Source organism: Brachyistius frenatus, unplaced genomic scaffold (assembly GCF_029030835.1).
Source record: "Brachyistius frenatus isolate BFR_SWC_R1_liver_20210118 unplaced genomic scaffold, ASM2903083v1 Contig_196, whole genome shotgun sequence".
NCBI lineage: Eukaryota > Metazoa > Chordata > Actinopteri > Embiotocidae > Brachyistius > Brachyistius frenatus.
In genome coordinates, this window is record NW_027210795.1 from 505,035 (window position 1) to 530,233 (window position 25,199).

At 42.6% G+C, this 25,199-nt stretch overlaps 1 protein-coding gene across 1 annotated transcript in view; it reads left to right on the plus strand.

Annotated features, from left to right (window-relative positions):
- The first annotated feature begins 3,370 nt into the window (after positions 1-3,370).
- LOC138632847 (inverted formin-2-like) overlaps positions 3,371-25,199 on the plus strand; it is a 103,991-nt gene continuing 82,162 nt past the window's right edge. The window contains exon 1 of the mRNA XM_069718697.1: positions 3,371-3,374. The gene's annotated coding sequence lies outside the window, so the exon portion shown is untranslated. The remainder of the gene's footprint in view (positions 3,375-25,199) is intronic.

Here is a 25,199-nt window from a genome sequence, read left to right on the forward strand (position 1 = left end):
ATCCTTTATCCTCACAACAACTGCTGGTTTGTTGCCGGGTTATCAGCTTAGAGTCATCATGATGTCACACGCTTCAGGTGCAAGTAGTCTGATGTTGGACATCAAATATGACTTTCGTCCGCCCAAGCCACCTGTCCTTGTTATTGTCACTCACGTGAAACAGAATATAGTGAGTCATGCTCTTCACTTATCTTACAACGGTGGCGGCTTCGTGATAGTGTCAGGTTTTTCTTTGGATTTTGCTGCATGGTGTGCGTGGATTCACTCGTCCCTCATGCGTTTCGCTTGTTTGTATGTGAGGATCGGTGCGAGTTAGCAGCCAGCTGGAGAGTTACTGTATCTGCTGTGCTTCAGCAAGTCCTTTCAAGGGCAGGTCAGTGCAATTTGTACTTAACACTAGTGCGGATAATTATCCAGCACTTGTTCGGCGAGTTCTAGGACTCTAGCCAGCTGAAACAGGAGATGCTCCTGAAAGATGCAGGAGCTATTAAACACAAAAACACTGCGATATCTTCTTTCTTGAAGCTGTGAATCAACACATAAATCTGTAGCTCCTGCTGACACTTTTTTTTCCCCCCTTTGTGATTTAATAAATCTGGAGGTGAAAATACACAATTAAAATGAAATTGATGGCATTGTAGATAAATATGTAAATAACTATTATTTCTAATTACTTATAGTAGAAACAGGGAACATCCATATTTCTGCATGACATATTTAGACTTTTTTTCCTTAACATTTTATGCTTTTACATTTTCATCACATAATGCGTATAGAGTTGACTATACTTTGTCGGGAGCCCAGGCTTAGTTGTAGAAGTGTAAACAAAACATTTCAGAGTCATTTGACCCCATGTGGGGACCAGTAATCAGCATGTGACCTCAGACACTGCCGTCTCTCATTTCTGGTCACAGACAGGAGGTCGAGAGAGAAAGTCATCAAGAGGCACGTACGCTTGGCACCCAGCTCCCCGAAGCACATTCAAATAAACATACAGCATGTACATGCACACAGATGTACATACACAGTTACAGTACGACGACAGAATCTTCAGTTGGCAGATTGAATTATCTTAAATCAGATTGAAGCCTTGATTTCTTTATTATTATTATTTTTTACCATTTTCTAATCATATTTTACAAAATTAAACAGAATCTTGTGATGAAAAGCATGTAACATAATATCCTGCGAGTGTCACAAGCTATAAGCCTGAATTATTCATTCAAGAAAAGCAGCCTGATAGAAAATCAATCATTCAATCCTGATCTGATACAGAGTCGGCTGAAATATTAGCTGTGGGGAAACATCATGTATCAGTCCATGAATGGTCCTTAATGTATATTCCATTAAAAATTTACACTCTGGTCTGAGAGTGTGTCAAGTATGTGCACGTGTCTGAATCTGTGTGTGTGTGTGTGTGTGTGTGTGTGTGTGTGTGTGTGTGTGTGTGTGTGTGTGTGTGTGTGTGTGTGTGTGTGTGTGTGTGTGTGTGTCTGAGGAGGGTGGGGTCACCGCGTCCACAGCCTAGTCTCGGTCTGGACGGCTGACGGCCTGTCATTGGGGCAGCCAGTAGACAGGAGGGGTCACATGGGTGTAGTGACCTCCAGGCAGCGTTACGTGAACCCCCTCATGGACCGCAGTGAAGTCAGATTGCCTAATCCACAGAAAACAAAAGTGCTGTCAGTCAGGCCGGACAAGTCGTCAACAACCGCGAGCACCACCAGCCTGGGAGAATTTCAGCCGGCTCGGCCCCTATGCAGCGGTTCACTTATAGGATATCGATGATGGAAAGACGCCCGGCTTTTTACACTACTGGGCTACTGCTAATGGTCTCTAAGTGTTCACTAGTGAAAATGCACTATGTATTTTCTCTTCTGTTAAATAGGATATGCTCATTATGGCCGCTCTGTGTGTTATGTTGTAAGTGCTTTTGACAATTGGTCTCTGAGTGTCGAATAACAATCAATGGCCGGCCTTTAAAGCAGCTGCAACTGCATATGGGACTTTAATGTATGAAGTGTACTGAGATGGGAGAGTGTTCAATAGAATAAACAAAGGAGCCCTGTGTTTGCCAATATGGATGGATTATACAAATCTCCTGAAATTATAATTCGTCTCACGTGCAACGTGGATGGTGTTTATCTTGCAACGCCATTCCCCGCCGCTCGCTTGTGACTGTACTTTGTTTTCTGGTTATTGTTTGGGTGGGCTGCTGTGGTATGATAGTAAATCAATCCCAGTGCATCCTAATCCGATATCTGTTTTTCACATTGTTTTCAATCAACAAGAGAGAGACCATATTTTTTCAGATGCAGCCCTCTGTAATTCACACTGTTTACATACTGTCGGCCGTTGTTTGTCACTCAGCTGACGATAAGCATCTCCGCTGAACCGTAATGAGCATTATGAATGAGATCATCATCCACTGTAATCTCCAGCCACAACACAAGACATAACAGATAAAAGAGAAAAGCCAGTCCACCCAGCACAAGCAGTTTCTTTTGGAGGAAGCCCCCTTGGTGGCCGCAACACATCCTCTCCTTCCACTTTAGATGATGTCATTTCAACAGCTTTGTTATTCTTTGCGAATATTTAACCCAGATAAGCAGCACACGGGCAGGATGAACCGAATAAGTAGTAAAGGGATGCGGAGAGATGTGATAGCTAGTTGGACGAATGCTTGACCACATTCCAGGAGTATGAGGTGACCGGGTGTTGACTGCCCCACGAGGAATCCCTTTGATAGTGCTCCTATCTGCACAGCAATCAATATATAGTACCGCACTGATAAAACAACACGACTCACATCAAAGCGCACGCCTGCCATGGTGAGGAGGATAAGTAATAAAATGTCAATTATTAATGGAGGCTAAGGGTCCCCTTTCAAGTGGGAGAGAATTCAGATAATGAAAATCAAACAAAATCCATCGCCCACACATAACATCCTCAAGGCAATCCTAAGAAAAATTAAGTCTCTGCCGATGTTAGACAAAAGATTTCGTGTGTAGGCAATGCTGCTTGAAAATGAAACCCCGATTGTTCTTGAAAAGATGAATTCGTGCGTCAACAAAAGAAGGAACCTTTCTGCAACCTTCAGACAACATCGTTCAACAGCTGCCACGAGTTTGACCCTCGAACCTTCACCTCCACACAACCCCGACATCTGTCCCACCAAACTGTGGATGCACAGATCCATACTCGCATGCACCTGAACTCTCCACACCTCACTCTGGCTGCCGATCAATACCCCCCCCCCCCCCAGAGTGTCTTTGTTCTTTCATGTTTTGATTCAGGTGGCCAACAAAGTTGTTTTCTGGTTTGGGCTTCAGCCACGCTGACTTTGAAATTCCTATCTTTTGATGCAGCTTGTCAGTCGCTATAATTTATTGATCAGACTGCCTCTGATAATCAAGGAAAAATAGAGGCTGGCCCTGCACTTAGGACCTCTCCACTGTTATTAGAAAATGCAAAGCTTAATGTTATGTCCCTCAATATGGAACAATGGCTGTGAATGGCTGCAATGTTAAATATTCATGAAAAAAGACTGAACATATGGATCTACATGCATATTTTATGTTGACATTCCCGTGGTGAAAATAAATCTACTGTAAAACACCAATAGGCTTGACAATAAAAACATCTTGTTTTGCCTTTTTGCCCTTTCACTTTGCCCCAAGGCAACGGCTTGCAGCCTGCTCCCTGCTGTACTGGAAAGAAAAAAAAAACAAGCATAATAACTAATGAACCTGTGTGAGTGTTTCTGGGTCGTTCCATCCCGTGAAGTTCACATGAAAGCAGTGTTATTGATTTTTCTCAAAGCAGACAATTGTACTGTAAAGTTTCCTCTCTGCTCCCACCCCGAGCCTCCTACCTCCTACCTCTGCTGCTGTAATCGGTGTGCGCTCGATCGAGGGTCACGCTTGTTTGTTTCCAACCTGCTGGTCAAAGAAATTACACTTTTACTTGCCTCCTAACTTCGCTGAAGATTCTGAACTCCTCCACCTCTTCTCTCGATATTAATTAGAATTTCCTGGGGGGAGATTAATTATTCTGTACATAATACATAAATAAAGATCGGCAAATACATTCATTTGGTAGCTTGTGATCTTTGACACATGCCGAAGTAAACAAGTAGCACAAAGGAAGAGAATCCCAGAAGCCTAAAGAGTCCTTTGCTACGCATTCATGTATTAATTAATCAAGTGGACATAATGCAGTGCAACATATTTGATGTGACATCAGCTGGTAAGCATACATACTGTAAATGCTTACAGCTGTAAAGCAGCAGGGGTGGAAGTGGGAGGGGGGCTGCAGTAACTCAGTGGGTGTGCGGGTGTTTCTCCCTCCAGCTCTCTCTGGTGGCCTAATCTGCTCCTTTTGACGGGCTAATGTGCTGACTCTGGGATTCTCCAGCACTCAGCGGGAGCTCCTGGCCACCTGCGGCTGAAGGACAGCGCAGGAATGAGGGCATCGAATGAGGGCATCGCCTTCAACAAAGGGACCTCTTTAAGGTCAAACTGGGAATGGCTCTTTGCATTGCCTTACAACAGGGTAGCAGCCAGGGGAAGATCCCAGGGAGGGGAGAAGCAATGTGTGTGTGTGGGTGTGTCCTTTTCATCATCTTTTCACAGTTAAATTCAAACTACAGTAGAAACACTAACTTTGACAAGATGGAAAACTGTTTGTTAAGAAAGAATAAAGAATGTATATTTGGATTTAAAATGACAAGCTGATATGTTAGTGTTATTAGTGCTATCACTAAGTGCTGGTGGCCATCAATCAACATTTTCTTTAAACCGATGAAGCCTTTCATCAGTTTCAGACTTCATGCTGTGCACAGATGGACGGTTCTAAGCGTGAGGCAATCAGTAAGTGATCAAAAAATCGTACTTATTATGATTTATATTCATATTCATATCATAAAGTTTCCATCAGTTACATCCTTTATTTCACTGGATGTTATGAAACTGCAGGTTGTATGTGACATTATTTTAAGGCGACCACTTTTAAGGTATAGTTTGGTATTCTGCCAAATTTTCATTCCATTAGATACGAGGTGAGACGGTCAATATCCCTCTCTCATCTGTATGCAGAGTATAAAGGTAGAGGCAGCGAGAGAATCAGGGGAGAATAATTATCCTAATTAATATTATATACTTCCTCTAAATAATTCATGCAGAAACCGAAATTAAATTGTTTTTCTTAGAGAGAAAGAAAAACAACAAAGTTGTGGTTTTATGGGATATTTCTTCCCATAAAGCTACAACTTGATCTTGTGAGGTGGCTTTTAAATTTTTTTTTATATGCAGCTATTTGCACCTGCTTCCCGTCTTTATGCGGATGAGAACGTTTGTCGGCCGGAAGGATGTTTAAGATTTGATCTAACTCTCAGGAAAAGAGCAAATATGAATTTTTCAAACAACTGAAACTATTAATTTAGACGAGCCTCAATATGCTTAATGACAACACATCCTGCTTTTTGCCGACTGCCTCTGTGCCAGGCAGGGATTCCTTACAGACACCAGGCAGACAGACAAATCAAGCTGCTGCCAGCTTTTCAGACAGATAGCAGACAGTCACCAACCTCACACCACAACACAAAAAGGATGATGTCATGCTGTCTCCTGCCTGGCAGCGGTGGTACATCCCAGTCAACATTACTGCTAATAACAGAACAGGCTGCAAGAAATGGCTCATTTGAAAGATGGCGACAAACCACAAAGTACTCATAATAAAGGCTTTGTAAGGAAGCACCTCACCACAAACTATCTTTTTAGTTCAGTCAAATTGTCTTGAAGTATCCTGTCGGCCACACGTTCGTAACTCGACCCCGGTGTGATGAAATTGTCAGCTCACAATGAAAGTGGATCTGTGGGTGTTTCCCAAAATGAGATCACTCCTTTCTTTATTTGCCCTTCAGACCCTTCGGGGGTGTATTTTAAAAACACAGTGAAGGCATGTGGTCAAGTGTGCTTGAACACATTAAGGTAAAACTGTGGGAATAGAATGACCCAGTGTTTCCTTCTCACAGCTTTCTGAAGCAGATCTCGTGCAAAATTTTAAACTAGACATTTTCACAGCAGGGTGAAAACTGGAAGAAACAAACAGTCGACTTAATGACTCTTTCACATATCTAAATAAATAGTGTTTGACCTCACCCAAGATATGAATCTTTCTCACCTCCCTACCAGTTGCAGCGGACCACCCAACGACCCGTCATCAGCAGGTCATCACCTGCACTTCCTCATTCCCTTCTTTTCATTCTGCACTTTTTCACACTCCTGTGAGACTCTTCTCCTCGTTTACATCTCTATTGTGACACGAGTCCACGGTTTCTAATCTTTGTCCTTCTGGCTCCCTCCCGGGCCCTTCACACCTCAGTGTGGCCCTACACCTGAATACAGATTAACTGACCATCACCCCGTCACCCCCCCTCCTCCCTCCCTCTACTTTAAGTCTGGACTTCTTTTCACTCCTCACTTTGCTTTAGTGTGTCCTCAGCGCTCTGCCTTTGTGTCCAAGCCTGAGGACCAGGATAAAGTTACTCGGACAGTGGTCGCTGACCCGCAAGAAGAGATGTGTTATTGGGTCACGAGGAGGAGAAAGACACCCACCGCCTGGTTGCAGACACTGATGTCATGGCGAGATGCCTCAGAGACGGGCTGTAGACTGGTGATGTCATAGCATGCCTGAAAATCTGGTGGGTGGGTGATGGAGGATGAGGAGGGTACGAGTGCGCTCAAAAGTAGGTCGATGCAGTAATCTAATCAGATGCAACTCATGAAAAAAGGAAGGGATTGTTCTCATGTGGCACCGAAACCAAAAAGTAAAGATCTGAAATCACAATAGCCTCTCCGCGTGCCAAGGTGACCTTCAATGAAGTGAACTGTTCTTCATGACAAATGCATCACAAAGATGTTCCACTCCGACAGACTTTATGTTGCTCCGTCCATGTTTTTGTTTGTTTGTTTGGTTGGTTGAGTGATGGAGGTCCCGGGACGCTCAGTAAAGCTTGTCACCTGTGACCTTGTAAAAGAGAAGTGATGAAAAATGTGTGGGAGAAATTCGATCGTCTCTTTTGTTTGTCTTTTGTCCACAGTTCATAAATTACTTTATATTCTTTTCTTCGCACTCATACATGGAACAATTGCATAGCGAGCTGATGTGGGTTTTGAGGTCATAGTTAGGTAACCAAAGAGTGAGCCAAGCTGCATTAAACTGATTTATATCCGTGATGTGAAATATTTCAGCCGCATGCTGATCAGGTTTTACACTGAGGTTGTAAAGCAATGTGGTGCAGTGAGCTCAGCGCTGCACCACATCAGTTATGATTGTGCCGGCTGACAGACATACTCCAGGGTGAATCAGGAGTCAGGCCCAGGCACAGCCACTGCCCTATACATTTAAATATACCACAAAAAGGGTGAGCTTCGATGTGCGCTTGCTGCACATGCCTGTGAGTCTGTGTTTGTGTTGAGAGAGAAAGTGCACTGTTGGCCCCTCTGACCCCCCCCCCCCACGCCTCTGGCTGACTGAGCAGATCAGAAATAACTTGAGTAATGTGAAGGGCACCTGTGATTGTGCATCGTGTACACGGGCTCAAACACGCTAAAACAATGCAAACAGGTGCCTCGAAACATTCACACACAACCTCTAAAAATCCCAGATTCCATCACGAGGCCGAGCCAGCTCCTCCTCTTCCTCACACCCTCCATCGGAAATTCTCAAGACTCCCAAACACTTTGATTACAAGATCCATTTACACTACGGAGCTAAACGTGAAATATTAGTGGGAGTCGCTGCTATGTCAGATAGTTATGGATCGGGCTGCATGGAGGATGAGGTCACTGAGCAAATAGCTGCTCTGCCTCACTGTCACTTTTCTAATTGGAATGACAAGCAGGGCCATATCCCTGCTCAGGAAAGATCTTAATCTGCTCCACTGAATTGATGACAACAACATTTTAAACCCAGCGGACGCAAACATTGACACACGTATCCAGATGTGTGGTGGATGAGGTGTAACTTGAGGCTGACTCATTGATGGCAGGTGATCTGCTGACCTTTGGCGATGACAAGTTCAGGGACAAGGCGCAGGGAGAGACGTGCAGCTGGGCCGGATGCAAACGGACGTGGTTCTGGTACGCCGTGTTCGACCAGGGAGCGTCGGCATCAGTTGTCGGCTTCTTCATAGCAAGCACACCAAACTGTTTGGATGAAATTACTGCAGCTGTTGTGTGCCAGACAGGCAACCAAAATTCACCAGGGGAAGTTTTCCAAAATGGATGCCAACCGCACAGCTCCACCACAGTCCTCTGATGCGAGTTGCGGGAACAGCAGAGCTACGGGCATGAAGGCAAAGGCTCCATTAAGGGCCATCAAATATTCATCTGCCATACGGTGCTGAGCCCTCGGCTGCTTCCCCACAAACCACCACGATACTGCTCCTGAAAACAACAACAACAACAACTACACAGTGAGGAGGCTGCAGAGAAAAATAAATTCCTTTAATTATCTTTGACCTAACACTAGGCAACGCTTACTTATTGATGACTATCAGAGCAAAAAGAAATACACAAATCACTTAATAAGATCATTACTGACTAATCTGCAGAAATTAGACAAAGCAGGCAAATGACAGGTTAATGGACAGAAGCTTGTTTTCTCACCTGCTCACATTATGCAGCGATAACAGTAAACTAATGGCTGACAATCCATTAATGAGGATAACAATGACATCACCAGACTAGCCACAAGGTTCAATAACTTGACTTAACTCCAAACTGTCAATAAAAACTCCATCAATGAATCCAACCAGGCCTATTCGGGCTGCAATCAGGTCTTAAATGTGTTTAGTGCTGCTGGCTGGGCGGTAATTGGCTTAGCAGGCTTGCAGGCCGGCTGTAATGACATTATCAACTCATTAACGACCACTGAGGAGTTTGACTTGTTCCTCTAAAGGCTCTGTCATCCATCAATTTACAGTCAGTTTGCAGTGTTTATCACCAGAGCTATTCGGCGACGTCTCTCATGGTTTAGGCTTGCACTCTTTTTTTTTTTTACTAATCAGATGTTGGCAATGATGCGTAAAACAATTTCAGCCAGAGATATAAACATTAACAAACAAGGCTAATAATATTCAAAGTGTTAAATTATGTCATAAAACAAAATACCGTTAGTGTTGACTTTCAACTTTACACCAGGAGGCAGCATTAGCACATTTTTCAGACTTCAGATTCACATTGAGTCCACCTCGCGCTCCACCGATCCGCTCTGGATCCAGATGGAGTTATGTGGGGGGGAAAAAAAGGGATTTATTTTATAACTCATTTGAAAACTTAGTTTGTAACCAGCTTAACGGCACCAGCTACCCAGTCAGGAAACCCAAAGAAAACTAGAAGTTGAACTCACTTTGTTTTCAACAATCCAAAACATACTGAGCTGGTGAATATACATTATTTGCATTATGACTATCAGGTTAGTTTCCATCGCATTCAAATATAAAAACCTTGTAAAGGTACATTCACTGACTTGTAATTAAAATCTCATCAGGTCAGATACAGCAGCAGCTTCACAGAGATGAACCAGTGTAGTTACACACAAAGATAACTTTTGGAGTAATTCATTCCCATTTATGGAAATGCTTTAGTTGAGGTTTTAGTGCTTCGCACATCAGGGACACCGTATTTACATACTAGGTCTGTGACCGAAATTAACCACTGTTTCTGTGGTCAGTTACATAAAAATGTTACATCCTCACTGTGGAAGGTAATTTGTTTAGGGCGTTTGCACGGTATAACCCTTTAGAAAACATACGAACCCTTTTACCAAACCTGGATTTGCATCATCCAACATCCCAAAGGGCAAGCCTGGCATCTCTGTTTACTGGAAAATGTTACGGAAAGCGTGCCCTCATCATTTGCAATGTAAATCCAACACAAATTAGTGGTATATCTGACAGTAACATGACTATGGATGAGCCTTGCTGTGAGGAGTGACAATGCAGACTATCATTTTACTCAGGAGACAGAAGCTGCGACACATTTAAGCTGCACCTAAACATTTTAATATTGTCAGGTTGAGGTCAAATAACTTGCACCATAGGTTGTCTTTACACCTTAAAACAATGTTACCGCTGGATGTAAATCATCGCTGGATGTTTTTTGTGGAGGTCTGGATTTTGTTCTATGGGATGTTCCTGGAGAACCACAGATGTAATAGCTCAGGTGAGTAAGTTTAACAAGAGCTAACTTGAAACAAAGCATCTGTTCTATTTGTCATGTTGTTGTTGTTTTTTTTCGCAGACACAAGTGAGACCTGCGGACTCAAAAATGTGCTGTTTGTCAGTGCAAAACAGATGCAAAGTGAATTTTTATTCCCATCACGTAAGCTTAAAAACATCGAAAAAAAAATTAGTTTTACACTGAAAATGAAAAGAAAAATCTGAGTTACTGTTTCACATCATGTTTCAGACGTTGTCTATCAAAAGGCCGAGGGACAAAAACTCTGCTTTAACATCCAGAGAAACCAAACACATGCAGGTACAGTTTTTGGCCTTCTTTGAGGCTGATGGAAATGACCATGCAACTGTTTGTCTTGGCCATTTGATGGATGTGAGTGACTCTACTGTGTTTTTTGTTTTTTTTTAGGTTGTTGCAACAGTTCAGATTTCAGGTGCGACTTTGAAATGAAGTATCAAACTGGAAACACATACAGATTGATTGTGGACAGAGATATTCTATCCAAGCAAGATATTGTCGTGATTAAGGTGCCAGATGATCACTTTTCATGTATGCCATCAGACTTCTACTGGAAAGAAGCAGGTATTGCTGACAACGCCCTTACTAAAGCAGAGCAGTGAGAGATTGCCCCCTATTGGTGTGATTTATTTCCTCCTCTTCTAAACAGTCATCTGATAACACCTTTTATTGTGTTGCAGATTTACTTTTAAGCACTCACAACTGCTTGGATAAGGGTAAATTCACAAAGCTCTTTAATTCCATCTCAGCACAAATGTGGTAGCAGTGATAACACTCTTAACTTCATGTTTTAACACATTCAAGGTATGAAGAATATTAGACTGAGCCAAGATGGTCTCTGTGGAAAAACGTCACAGTACGATGAAAAGGCTTGCAAAGGTATTATGTGTTAGGTTAGCTGCTTTGTCTCTCAGTAAGCATTATAATACCAAAAACAGGGCATGGTGGTGAAAATCTAACGCTCTGTTTGTCCGTGTGTGTGTGTGTGTGTGTGTGTGTGTGTGTGTGTGTGTGTGTGTGTGTGTGTGTGTGTGTGTGTGTGTGTGTGTGTGTGTGTGTGTGTTTGCCTTTTTAGCTGTAGATGTGAAACGTTCAGACTACATCTTCAGCTCTTCTGATGAAGAGAAGTGTGTGTCATGTCAGCAAACAGGAAAAGCCCCCAATATTTCTATTACTGTTCCCGTCTCGGACAGCAACAACGCTACCAGCCCACAAAAAGCCGCGTAAATATCTCAGTCATTGCACATCAGTAGAGTCTGCTACAGACAGTATATTAGTGGGACATTGTTGGCAGATGTGATGTAAAAAGAAAAAAATATTTCTTTTACAGAGACATTATGAAGAATCTGTCCTCCTTGCTGGAACAGATGGGCAGTTCTATCACAGCGGCCATCACTATAGGTGATGTTAAAGGAGTGATGGCTAAACTCCCCCCACAAAACCAGACCAACATGAACTTTGGCTTTACAGCGAGGGGTGATGTACATGTATGCAGTTTGATACAAAAGTAAACTACATTGTCAAAAAAGGCGAAATAAGTCTAGTTTTAATAAAAGTTTCTTCATTCTTCATAGATTCTTGAGGAAAACTTTGAAAGCGATTCGGAGACGGGCTACTCTCAACTGGTGCAAATCCCTAAAGAGGCCGTTGCCAAGGCAGTACAGAGAAACGGTCCATTTGCTGGAGTTCTGCTTTTTCCAGGAATGTATCAGGTAAAAGTGAAGTTGACCAACTAACACATGAAACATAATGATTAAATAAGAGCTGTTAACGGCGATGCACTCTCAACAGGATGACCCCAACAGTTTCCTTCTCAACAATCATCTGGTGGGAATTGAAATGGGAGCAGAAATATCCAATCTGTCACACACCATAGACATTCAATACAGAAACGTGGACAAGGTAAAGGAGAAATTATAGAAGATTGATGATAATCTTTAGCTGGAGTAAGTAGACTGATTTTTCTTTGTCATTCTGTCACAGAATGGAAGCATCGCTTCCTGCATATCATGGGATGGCAATGGTAATATAAAAATATTCTTTTAACACTTTAAATAATAATAAATAATTGTAATAATAATTAAAAAATTGCACCTTCTGTCCACCAGAGGAGGAACCAGTCTGGATCACAGACGGCTGTCAAACTGAGGAGACCATCGACAGCATCACGTGCCAATGCTCACATCTAACATTTTTTGCCATACTCATGGTAATATAATAGTATTATAAGTAATTCTGTTTTTTCATAGCAACCGCCGACATTTCAAACAGGAATAACACACACATCCCTCTGTTTGAGATCAGTCGCCTCCAACTGGAAACATCAGCACCTCCGATTTGACGTCCCTGACATACATCACATCAATCGGCTGTGGGCTGTCGACGTTTTTCCTGGCAGTGGCTCTCTTCATGCATTGTATCATCAGGTCAGGCATCACAGGCCCGTTCTGTCAATTTGAACTTAATCGTGCTGTCAGCTTTTGTTAACACAAACACATCTTGCTCCACAGAAAAGGGAAAGCGAGCCAAGGGACCACGACCCTGATCCACCTCTTCATTGCCATGTTCATCCTGAACTTGTCCTTCTTAGTAAACCAGAGCATTGCCAACATCGGGGACTTCAGTTCATGCGTTGTCACGGCAGCAGTTCTGCACTACAGCATGTTGGCCACTTTCACCTGGTTTTTCATGCAGGCTTTACACTTGTTCTTTCATCTGATCAAAGTCCCTGCTAAAAGAAAACATTACATCAGGAGCATTAGCATCACAGGATGGGGTAAAGAGAGCTAATGTGTTTATACATGAACCATAACCGTAAGAGAATTGATGTTCACACGGTTTTCCTTCTCCTCAGCCACACCAGCTGTGGTGGTGATCACTCTTTTGGCCTTGCAAGAATATGGTTTGATAGCCATTTACACCAATAATGGGGATTTGGAAAAAATGTAAGTAACTAATTGAAGCTGTAAATCTGAAAACTGTGTTGTTGTTTTTAACACAAAAAGAGATTCATGTTCTAAAGTTGATCATATTTTAATCCTAACTTTTAGGTGCTGGATGTCTGATGTTGCTGTGCATCAGTGGGTGAACATTGGCTACTATGCCGTAGTGTTCATCTTCACTTTTGGCATATTCATCATTACCGTGTGGAAGATTTCTCAGTTGAAGCATGCAGCGGGGAAAGTTCAGGACGACAGCTACACCAAGAAAAACATCTCCTCCATTTGTGGCCTGTTCCTCCTGCTGGGCATCACCTGGGGCTTCGCTTTCTTCAGCCACGGACCTCTGCTCCTTCCCTCCTACTACATCTTCACCATCCTCAACTCCTTTCAAGGTACACTTTAAACTGACACACAGCAATTTCAACTTCACGCAAAACAGCAGAATTTGTTTTCTATGTAAAAAAAAAGATATATATATTTAACCAGCTCTCTGTATTTGTGTAGGTTTCTTCCTGTTCATCTACTATTACAATTCCACCAAGATTGTTGCAGAGGACAACATCCTGTACAGCAGCAGCGACATCAAACGCGGTTGTAACATTTCCTGATGGATAAGCTGCTTATGTTGTACTTCCTGAAACAGACAATACATATTGGGTTAAATTGTTGTAACACAAGAGGGCAGCATTTCATTGTGTATATTTGTGAGGTAGGTAACCGGCAACTTTGCATATAATTCCTTCCTCCAATGAAATGCCTTGTGTTCTCGACTGAGCGACCTGAAATGACAAATCTTGTTTACCGTCACTGAGACTAATACTCCAATGAGTTTAACACTGACAGAGGAGATGGAGCGGCCTCCTGGGAGTCATTTGTGAGGATGACTCCATGTTTCTACAGAAGCCGGTTATTACTCACTCGCAGAGAAGGCTGTGATTCACTCAGACTGCATCACAGACCTCCTGAATCAAAGCTTCAGTCATACACTGGAATGTAGAGCGAAAACACTTGGGGAGATAAATATGAGCCTTTTATGACTGATGTGGTTATCACATGGACTGAAGATGACAACAAACCAGTTGAAGGGAAGTCTTGTCCCTCACATCCCCTGCACGGTGTGTGTGTGTGTGTGTGTGTGTGGGGGGGGGGGGGGACCGAGCCAGTTAGCGCGTTGCGTGCCTGTACATAATTACCTTGTGCCTACAGAGAGCAGTATCCACTGTGCGGGGAGCTGAACTGGCTGGCAAGAAATGAGCTCATGGCTACCTATAGTGATAAAACGCCTGAGAAGTTGCCACTATTTTAAAACTACTCTCCAAATGTACATAACATGCATTAAGAGAATTCAATCATCTTAGATATGTGCTGTTTCGCCTTTTTTCCCCCCTTTTCCTTTAGGGAACCCAGTTTTATCTCTTATTTGTGATCATAGATGCTTTTAATTTGATAAAATTGGGGATGTTTTCCTATCTTCTCAGGACTAACCATGGGGACCTTTAGACAATTGTGCAAATGCTTTTGTAAAAAAAAACCTAAAAAATGTCTGCAAAATAAAGTCATGTAATAAAGCTTATGTTTCATGAACCTCCATTCTTTCCTCGCAGAACTCTGAGCATGTTGACGCGAGGCGTGTCATTCAGAGAGGAAGGTCTGTTTATTTATCTATGACTGATTAATCTTCTAAAATGACCACAGCGTGCCAGCCAAGAACGTGGCTAATTACCACCATACACATCTGATTTGTGTTGCCCCCCCCAAAAAAGCCGTTCGTGCCGAGCACAGCGGGCCTCTGTGGTCTACCTGAGTGCGTCCACACGTTCAAGTGCACACGGTAAGCCTCGGCAGAGACTTCATCTGTAAACTGAGGTCAGTATGCAAGCTGCAGTTACAAATCACAGCTCTGTGGTAAATGATGGTGAAACATATATCAACAGATATATCCGTTTCCAGAGCAACACATGTGACAGGCCAGGAAATGGGTCTATTTGAGCCAAAGATTAACAACACAGCCTTTTATTTCTTAATATACAAAATCAAAAAAATGTCTCGTCCACATTGAATGTGTGGTTTTAATTGCTTTCCTGAAACCATTAATCAGGACATCTCTGAGAAATGTAATGAAGGGACGCCCTGAAGTTGAGGCGTCTGGGAAGATTTTACATCAAGATTTCGTAATGAGAATGGTGAGGAATGTTCAATTTTCACGCTAGCCCATAAAACTGTAACCAGAGTGAAAATGTGGCCACCAGAATAACATTTTAACATGTGTAGATGTGTTTCCTTTAGTAGAAGGAAACTGAGAAAATGCTTAATTGCTCTCAGTCATAAACCACATGTACAGTAGTGGCTTGGAGAAATGCATCTCCAGATTTTGTAACACTGCGTCAATGATACAAAAACACGATCGCTCTGAAATACAGATGCAGGAAGAGGAAGCTGCGAGCAGATTATATTGTTCATACTATTAAAAAAGCAATTTTTGCCAAAGCAAATAAAGTACAAAATCTCCTCCAAACTTTTGATTTCAGATCATTAGTAGCAGTAGAAGTGGAATAATTACACTGTTCCTGATCCCAGCACAGAGTGTGAATAGGTTTGGATTTATGATTGGCATATTTCATGTGCAGGAAAAGAGACATTAGCGTTGCATGCATTTTATTAAACGGAGTCTAGACTGAATCCTGCCCTGCTCAAGCCAAATTGTCGATCTCCAATGACCTATAAAGCCTGAGGTCTTGCACGTGGAACTTTGCGTGTCGAGAAGAAATACGATCAGTCAAATACAACGAGCATGCACTTAATGGCTTTCATTTATTTAATAATAATGTTGGGCTACACTATATAACTGGTATTTTATCAACTTGGATCTCACTTAAAGATCGAAACTTGACCTTCTTTGCTGACGGCGGTATGAAAATGCTAAATGTCTTTTTTATGCTCCTCTGTTTCGCTCTTTTCATGCCTCCGTGCATGTCACAACGTGGCCTCTAGACTCAAAGCAGTCCGGCTGATAGATTCGAGGGCCCGTAGTTAAGTGTGCAGATTTATGATGGGCAGTTGTAGCGTGTCAGAGAAACTGTGTTACTTTTGCAGGGAGCACGAAATGAGGCCTCTTCTGTCAGGAAAACAGGGAGAGAACGGGAGGGGGGGGAGGGGAGGTCCAAGGTGCTTTCAGGTTACTGGCCATGACTGGGAAAACTCTCCAAACAGCACAATGCCTTGTTGTAATTCAGGAAGGGTGGCCAGATGGCTGCAGACACGTACCCTGAACATGACTGAGATGAACTGTCTTGCCTGGAAGTCGTTTTTTTTTTAGCTCCGTCTATGATGTTCATCAACATCTTTCATCATTTGGGGAGATATGGAGAGCGGAGAAAATGGATGGATCACGGTAGGGTGAAAAGGGAGGCGGGTGACTGAGGGTGCAACGTTCAGACTTAAAACTTGACCTCTGAGTTTTAAGCCTCTCCTCCCTGCAGTTTCCCGTCTCCCCTTCTCACGACATGTGCAACAGCAGGAAGGATCATTCCCCTTCATGTCACGTAACGGGGCTCTCCTTGTCTCCCCGTGACCTCAGCGGCTCCTCATCACTCACTCGCCGCTTTGTGAAGCAGAGACCCTGATAAGTAATAAAAAGCGGGAAAGCTGAGGAGCTCTCAGACACTCAGATCTGTCCAGCAAATGTCACTGACTAGTCACAATCAGTCAACTATGCAGTTGACACTTAAAGGTATGAAGTTGTGTTGTTCTTTTCATGCAAAAGGAATTCTCTGGTATGTTTTGTTCAGCCATAAGAGCACACAAATAATAATAGAGAACAGATGAAAATGTACTGTTTGTTACTTTACACTCTTTGAATGAAACCACAAGCACGGGAACCTTCAGTGGCAGCAATAAACGTTGTGTTTCACAGTTTCCACACAAGTTTCCAGTCAGAACAGGTTGAACAAGTAAATTGTCAGGATAAATACATAGTTTTCCAGGATATGTCATTATGTCAACCTTCGTCTGAAACTGATGCAGCCAGCATCTCACTCTGAAGTATTTCCTCATTCAGGCAGGATTTAAACAGACCTCATAACCACCGGTCGGGTCCCACACTTCAGGGACATGAAAGCTTATGGTTACGAATCTAAAGCCGTCTGGATTCACTCATCCTGCGCCAAGTTTGCTTGCTGTTGACTTGGCTGCTGTTTGGGCCTTTAAAATTCACACTTTGTGAATTTGTGGTATTTGCTGCACACAAATGGTGCTAGCTTCCCCACAATGATGAAGAGTTAACTGCAGGGATTGAGTCGCCCGCTGGTTTAATGCTGCAGAATTACAAAATCTTCGCAGGTAGAAAGTGAGCACTCAGTTTGCTTGCTGAACGCGACGTACACTTTTAAGATTTCTAGAGTGGGTGCACTAATATCTCTGAACCGGTTTGAGAGTCATCACACTGTTGAATACGTGGTTATCGTCACATAAATGTCCCCAATGTATGGACCAGTCGGTCCTTTTAGTGGGTTCAAAAGGCTGTTATCAACAACATATGACCGTAAGAAGGAACCAGCGACAGGAGCACCGGACCTTCGTAGTCATGGTAACAAGTCCTACATTGATTGGTACTAAAACAGGTGCAACAGGTACTTAAAGGCGAGCTCATTAATATTTAGTGTTACCAATGAAATAACAATTTCGTATAACGTGAAAGGCGTCATTTATAGTAACGAACTACCATGAAATTATCACTAAACTCTAAATGACTTGAAAATCCTTCATGTCGAACACCAAACACAGACAGACCAAGTTAGACTGGTGAACATACTGCAGATATTCATTCACCATATGGTTGACACGTGACCTCAGATGAATGCTGATGTGTCTATTTACTGAGCAAAAAAGCAACATCAGGGAGAAAATCTGTCACTGTTGTGTTTCCTGGTTGTTGTAGGTTTACACAGTTCATTACGAAGCTCTAAAAGGTAGTTCAAAGTTTCCTCAATGTGAGCCAGGTTTTTTTTAACTTGTGTTGTAAGGCGTGCATGAGTGTGTTTTGTGTTTTGTATCTGTGCTGTAAATGTGCCCTCTGAGTCCACGGATTTAATTCCAGTTATGCCTCAATGTTTCTCCAGCACAATATATTCTGTCTGTTCCCTTCATCTCCCTCCACAGGGAGCCCTAAATCACCCTATTGTGCTTCCCACTACACGTCCAAGTGTGAGAATATGTTCTTCTGGGTAAATAAATGAATTAAGATCACATGAGGAGACAAACACGGAAAGCATCTACTCGCGTGCCAATCCTAATCAAATCTTGTTTGTATCTGTGTGTTTGCATTTGGGTTAGTGGCAGCTTAATGTGAAGGACCACCAGAACAGTTTGTTTCCTGGAAGAGCCCAGTAAGGTTGTTTTTTCATCTCCTCCAGGGCTCATTTTTAATGTCTCGTTTGTCATTTATGGGAGTCTCAGAACATATAAGGATGTGGCTCATTCGAGTAATTAGTGAATTGTCCCAATATGTGGTGCAGCCCTTTTCACAAAATTCTATTAGACAAACCACATAATTTAGGCTTGATGATGGTTCATTTGGAGCAAATAAATCTTCCTAACAAGCTGCTTTGTATGTGTGTCCACGTATTGAAAGACAAGTTTTACCGCAGCACTCGGTCCGTAATAATATGTTCAGAAATTCACAGCTCTGTGTCGGGAATACAAGTCCACAGTTCTGGGGATTCAATCGCAGCAGAGGTACCGACTGAAGTGGTGGCAGAGGTTAACCTGGAACATACTTCAGACTATGTCGGGCTGTTATCTTGCTTTCCTGAGAACAATCTGCTTGATTTATGGGCCTCATCCTGCTGGCTCTATTCTCTGAATTTAAGGACTCGTAGGAAGTTCCCTGCTTCTCTACGCATGGTGTACAGAGTAGATGCATACAGTATATTAGAAAATCACATTTTGCCTCTTGCTGCTCTTTTTTTGTACAATTTAAAGGCTTTGAATAATTTCAGGCAATGTACAAATCATAACAACTTTCAAAACTACAGCAACTGATCTCCCTTGTTCCCATTGAGTGTTGTTAAAATAAGAGGTGACGTTAAACTAATTTTTACATCACTAATGCAATATGAGACAGTAGTTTTCAACAATAAATTAGAATTAAATGAGCCGTAGTGCAATTATTAACCTTTCAGCAACACTGCTGAATAAAAACAGACAGAAGACTGGCTGTGTTAAAACGATGTGCTGAATGCAGACCAAACTATTTGCTATTGTTCATTCATTCATTTGAGTTTTTCTAAACCTTTTTATTATATCGCAAGTATGAGTAAAAAACATTTCAAAAAGTTTCTTCATACAGTACATTTGCTGGATAGGCTACACATGAAAATAGTTCTTAAAACTAAAGTTTGAAATGTATTTTTTTTTTTTTTTTATGTTCAAAGTGGAGCTACTGTTGTTCTTGCCTCACTGTCAGAAATGACCCACTTTTGTAACTGTTCATAATGTGATTACGCAACTTTAAAGTTAAGTTCTACTCCCCCAAGTATCACCACGGTGGACTGTGCGTACCGTGCACAGAAACTGTCCGGGTTCAGCGGCGACTGCAGGAGAAGCGTCGCTCATGCCCTGTACGAACCCTTTTTTGCTGATTCGTGTTAATCCTGTCCCCTTTCGCCGATCTGTATTTGTAGACCCGGTGAGAACACAAAAGGGGAAATTTGGCAGGAGAGAGAATGTGCAGACACATGAATGTTAGCGTGAGCAGTTGTTGGATTACATCAGTGGGAACAAGTGAACTCTCCACACACCACCACAATGCTCATGCTCCCTTTTCTCCGGCGCTCTCTGTGGACGGCAACTGGGACGGTAAACTCTGAGTGACCCGCCTTTGCATGTCATTCCTCAAAAGCAGTTACAGTGGGCTGTATTTCCCTTTGACCAAGCAGGGAGGTCACACTCAGATATACCAGCCACACATGCAACGCACGGAGCTCTTTCAGCTGCTCCTCCACCCGCCTCCCCTCCAGTTGTCTTCTCACACACTCACACTCACACTCACACACACACACACACTCACACTCACACACACACACACACACACACACACACACACACACACACACACACACACACACACACACACACACACACACACACACACACACACACACACACACACCTCTACCAAACACCGCTGCCATTGCTCCACTCTGAGATAACCCCTCCCCGAGCGTGGTCAAAACCTGCCTTTCATACGGGCGACTGGCCAAAGCAAATAAACCAGCCACATGCCAGCTAACGAGGGCATGAACGGGGTCAGGGGGGGAGCTTGCCGGGAGGTGCCAGGAGCACCAGAGGGAGGGACATGGTCACGCAAAGAAAACAAGCCCAGCAAGAGCGAGCCAGCCTTCTCACGCAGGGGCCCAAACATGTGTCTTGTCATGCAACAGCCACCCCATCAACCCAAATTAGGGCTGACGGAGGTAATAAAGCGAAGGAGCAAAGAAGGAGCAGGAGAGGAGAGATCCCCTCCTTCTCCTCAGAGAGCATAAAAGTGAGAGGGAGGATTTTATTGTTCACCTTTAAGTAACGAGTAACGAGGCCACGTTGTGAGTAGAGCAGGTCGTTGATCAGAGAACTCACTGAGAGCGAGTCGGCCTGTTGGTGACGTGTCCATCTACACCTGAACCGGAGAGACAACAAAATTTGTGAGCTTCTGTCACAAAATGCCGATGCTAAAATCATCAGACAAACTCCATGAAGGGATTCGGTTGTTTATGATCAAATTATGGCAAACAAAACAAAAGCTGTTTTTCTGCAGCCTCCCGCTGCCTAAATCAAGACAAAGACTTTCAGGTCAGGACACGTCGGACGCAGAGATTTGCTGTTGTCTTCTACGTGTGAGAACAACACAGTGTCTGGACCAGATTCTCCACACATTGTCTTCACATAACAAAACACCATAAAAGAGACGACTTCCAACCCGGACTTCTTCTTGCCAGTCGCTCTGTGAAGTGCTTTTTGATTCTTGATATAAAAAATGTGTTGTAAGAAAGAGAGCGAGGGTTCAAACGCTGTTCGAATATCTGACAAGGAGTCCAGTTAAATTGTACAGACACGTTTACACAAAAGTATGGACTCACTTTTTAAACTCACTTTCACAAAGGATAGCCTAAACAATATACACATGAAGTACAATTACTAGATACGGAGCTTTTTATGAGCGGTAATTGTTTAGTTTTGGTGAAAATATGATCCCCTCCATGTTCCCTGATTGAATCGTTGACCCTGTATGTCCTAAAAGTTAGGAAACGTATACAAACATCAGGATCAGATCATTGATGAGGCTGGCCTCCTTCCACTGAGAGGAGCTGGTCTGGCGCTCTGAGGAGGAACATGTGAGATAGGTGGTGTGTGCCAGATGTGAGGCACTCGGTGCCTCGCGGCCTCCGACAGCATGTGGAATACATTGCACATGAGGAACTCCTCCGACTCCTAGGTGGTTTGTGAGACTTTCCCCCGACAGAAACGGTGCGATCTGGAAATGCATCACGTTCATTGAAGGGTGCAGCGAAAGAAGAGGAGGCAGCAGAGCGTGTTGGGTAAGAGGGTCAAACTTAAGGGTTGTTGATGACTCACATCTCAGATTACACCATTCATCAAGTTATCTGTTGGCCTACACTTTAAAAAAATGTATGTTGTATGTGTAACCTACAATTAAAAGAGCTTTACTACACAATAGTAACATGACTTTGGCCTTTCTTTGGCCAAGCTGAATATTTCACAAAATACATTCAGACTTCATATGTGCTCTTCTCCATGTTCTTCCTATAATAATGTCAGTGACTTACCAAGGCACGTATCGAATGGAGAGGAAAAGGCATGAAATACGAGGTTAATATCGGTCTTCATCGCACATTTCTATGAAATTGTTTCCAAACAGTGACAGAGCTCCAGCTATGCCTGCACAGCTCCTTTAAAACACCACATATACGGACTCCAGTCTTCCCAACTGACTGAACTTATTCAGAATCTGACAATCCTTTTAGAGAATAGGGACATCTTTACTCTCCTCAGTGATAATTCACCACCACCTCCGTCCAATCTGTCCACTAGTAAGAGGTGGAACGAGTGCAATATGAGCTTCTGTCCACCTGAGAGCTCCAGAAGAGAGAATACAAAATGAGTAAAAACAAGTGATTCGTAGTGTTTCACTTCTCCTGGTGTGAAATCAGCAAAATAACATCACACTAAATAATACAAAATATTTGCCTGCTTCAGTTTAGAGCGCCTCTCTTTGAACAATAGAACCGCAAAGTGTTTACATTCCCCCATACACGACTAGCAGCGGAAAGAAAACGCCTTATATAGACAAAACCCACTGAGTGTAGTGTTTGAACTTAACATGAAATTCCTGTGACTCTCGGACTGACTCGGGCTCATGAGTGACAGCTTAAAAGCGTCTTTATGTCTGTTTGCGTTGTGATAACACATATACATGAGTATGCTCGTACAGCTCGTTTCAGCCAAACATCTGAGCAGCTCAACGGTCCCGGGTTATTTCCACGTGGGCCGGGACGGGTGTGCTGCAGTCCGACAGAGGATGAGGAGGACTCCGAACACGGCAGAGGGAAGAAACAAAGCCTGGAAACTGAGAGGGAATTTGATGCTGTAATCACTTTCTCTGTGCTCATGGACAAAAGCAGAAACACTTCAGCAGCATGTCTGAGATTTGGGCTCCGACTGAATGTCTGCAAGTCATATGAGAGATTCAGTCTAGCTGGGCAGCAGAAAAACTAAACCAAAACTTAACTATTGAAGTTGACCTCTGATAACTTCAGTTGCTTACTATTTAAAGATGTAATATTAAAAACCCTAAAAAAAAAAATCCACCAACCAACTAATGGCAGAGCAAGATTATGCAAAATTAGACCGGAGCTGGACTCAAAGCACACTGCTTCAATACTTAATGTACAAAGTGATATTACAACATGGGACTTAAATCTTATTATAACTTTCAAGTTTATGAAAAGCCAGAACTGTTTTTTTCCTAAAAAAATCTATTCCAATCTGAAATTAATTGACCAGATATATTAAAATGGATCAATATAAACACGTGTTGCAGAAGGATTCTTCATATTTTAAACACAACAGGAAGATTGCCTTCACAGAAAATGGACGAAGTTGGCCAAACTGCAACTCAGTCTTCAGCAGTTGTGATTTAAAGGGAGTCAAGCGACTTTGCTGGTCTTGTTAAAAGTTTCTGCTCCACAGTAATTGCTTCGCAATTTACAATCCCTGATACATGTGCAAATGGGGCGTGTGGTACATAAAGCACATAAGCCTCATATAAGGCCACCCACTAACACTAATTTCACACTTTGCTCTCAATTCAGCCCAATAAGAAAAATCTTTAGGTTTTTGCCCTTTTCCTTTATTATGGTATTTTATAATTATATATAATGCAGATTGTATTCTTCCCCCTCTGACATAATAAGAGTATTGGTAAATTAAATTGTGAATAATTTGTATAAGTCGTACTTTATGTGCACCAGTGAGACGACAGCAGGGCTTCACAGGGTCTACAGGGAAGTGGATGAACTTTTCCCTCGGAGGACTGTGTGTCGCCGCTGTGGCGATGCCATCAGCTCATCTGCAGAACTGGAGCAGTGAAGGGGGGTAACCCGACCGCTCGCTGACCCGGCTTCGTTTTCAGGATACTAAAATGCACCGAGCTGCTCAAGCGGAACATACGGAGGTGCAAAAGAGAGGGAATCACGGAACATTATCCGCCCAATTACACAATGAGAAGAGCAACCCGCTGGTAGTATCCATACTGCACGTAATGTTGAATGTGCCTGTGGCTGAGCCACCGGCCTCCTCAGCCCCGATCAGACCCGCTCAGCCTCCCCACCTGCAGGGATCGCAGCCTGTGACAGTCTGTCTCAAAAACAGACAGAGACAACACAGTTCATAAATATGTGAGTCAGTAAAAGTGAAGAGAAGAAACAGGAACATCCTGTTCCATATCCGAAGATGAAAAACCTACACTTCATGTCCTATCACAGCAAACTGAGCAAATTCTCTTTATAAATTTTTTTGCTATCAAGAGACAGAATGTTGTCATGGTTAACTTTTCTGAGTTTAATGTCGAAGGAAAAGCACATTCAAAGTTCGAGTAAACATGCTGTATCAACAGTTTTAATGACAACCGCTCATATTCAGCTGTCATAAGAATACCAACTAACGTGGTCGTTCTCTCAACGGGGCTTCGGTGTGCAGCGATATGACCAACTGTAACCTAAATAACCTGAACAGTGTGTTGAGAAGGGTACATTGGAATAACTCTTCTTTTTATGTGTTTCTTGACAGATTCTTATTGAGGTGAATTATACTGAAGATTGTTCTGTGTCTATTTTGACATTTTAAATTACCTTCGGATAACGACAGAATAAATTACATTTAAAAAACCTCTGCCTGAGATTTGGGTGCTTTCTCATGAGGTTTGGCAATAATTTTTCTGTCAAATCAAATCAATGCGGTTTACCTGAAAACAAACTTAGTCTGACAGCATGTCCGACCTTTTCTTAACAATAATTTGCAAGATACTAGTGGAAGTACAAGTCTATCACTTTTTTTTGCTAACAATAGTCCATTCAGAGGGGCAGTGCACGATATCCAATAACAAAATACTTAGAAATACAATTGATATTAGTGAATTAGATCTTGTTCAAACAAATTTGGATGATAACTGATGTCACCTGTTTGAAAAGGATGTAAAGCAGAGTATTCAGGTAGCCATGCCTCTGGAAAACCACTTTGAGCGCTTTGGTCCTGGCAAAGACTGTAAAGCTCTGGAACAATAAACTCAATAGCTTCCAAATATGTAAGTTTGGCAGCCTGGAAAAAAAAACATGACTACATTGCACACAAGCTGACGTTTAAGGTCTCAATCTTAAGCACTTAAACATGCCTGAATTTTTAACCTAATTTCATCTCGTCTCTTTTA